General features: G+C 39.5%; 1 pseudogene across 1 annotated transcript in view; it reads right to left on the bottom strand.

Annotated features, from left to right (window-relative positions):
- The window catches only part of LOC108316986, a 44653-nt pseudogene extending 43940 nt beyond the window's left edge, over positions 1–713 (bottom strand). Inside the window, exon 1 of the transcript XR_001830539.2 lies at positions 3–713. The product of XR_001830539.2 is annotated as a 40S ribosomal protein S6-like (transcript). The remainder of the gene's footprint in view (positions 1–2) is intronic.
- Positions 714–1167: the final 454 nt, after the last annotated feature.

Below are 1167 nucleotides of genomic sequence, written 5' to 3'. Positions count from 1 at the left end.
GCGTCTCTTCGCAATTTGTTCCTGGCGCTTCTCTTTAGCCTCCTTCATTCTCTTGGCCAAAAGTTTGGCATATTCTGCGGCCTCTTCCTTGTTTTTCTTAGTAGGCTGCTTCTTCAGAGCAATACGCCGCCGTTTGTGCTGCAGGACACGTGGAGCAACAAGACGCTGAGTCTTGGGTGCTTTAGTCCTGGGTTTCCTACCTTCTTTGTTTAAGGGCTTTCTTACAACATACTGGCGGACATCATCTTCTTTAGAGAGACTGAAAAGTTTGCGGATTCTGCTAGCTCTTTTGGGCCCCAGGCGACAAGTCACGGTGGTATCAGTCAGCCCAGGAATATCCTTCTCTTCTTTTTTTACAATAACCAAGTTGAGAATGCTCAGATTGGCATCCACGATGCAACCACGAACTGATTTTCTCTTTCTTTCTCCAGTTCTCCTTGGTCTGTAACAGGAATGCCCCTTACTCAGTAGCAGGTGGACACGGCCATGAGTCAAGACACCCTGCTTCATGGGGAAACCTTGTTTGTGGTTCCTACCACTGATTCGGACCACTTAACCCTTCCATTCTTCACCCAGAGCATCAGCAGCAACTTCTGTTGCCATATGCTTCTCATAAAAAGTACCAAGTTTGCGTTCGTCGTCCACTTCAATGAGTTTCTGGCAGCCAGTGGCTGGGAAGGAGATGTTCAGCTTCATCTTGAAGCAGCTATACACCTTCCGTTTCTTTTTTCTTAACTTCTTGAAATTGATTGTGAATTATTAATGATTACAATATCTATTATAGGCTTATTCACTATATTATTATGAGTTTATGTGGTTGCTCTAGGGTTTAAGATATAAATCTTTAACTTAACACAATCTATCTTAATATTTTATAATTCACATATGTTGAAAGAACCTAGTAATTTTTTCATATCTCTTTAATCCTTGTGCCACTGTCAAATGTTTTACTTTTCTGTGTATTATAAACCTCAATTACGTTTTTAACAGAATTCAAAAAATGAAAAATATATGTATATTGATCTTGTATCCTTCCTTTGCTCAACTTGTTTTTAATTTTAATAGTCTTTTTAGTGGATTCCTTAGAATGCTGTCTACATATCAGTGAGACTAGTGACACTATAAAGCAACCACATAAATAAGTTTGCAAAATAACCAGGTAACATC

This window comes from Cebus imitator, unplaced genomic scaffold (genome assembly GCF_001604975.1).
Source record: "Cebus imitator isolate Cc_AM_T3 unplaced genomic scaffold, Cebus_imitator-1.0 Scaffold196, whole genome shotgun sequence".
Classification (NCBI taxonomy): Eukaryota; Metazoa; Chordata; class Mammalia; order Primates; family Cebidae; genus Cebus; species Cebus imitator.
Note: the sequence above shows the minus strand (reverse complement) of the source record. Positions and strands in the feature narration are given on the sequence as shown.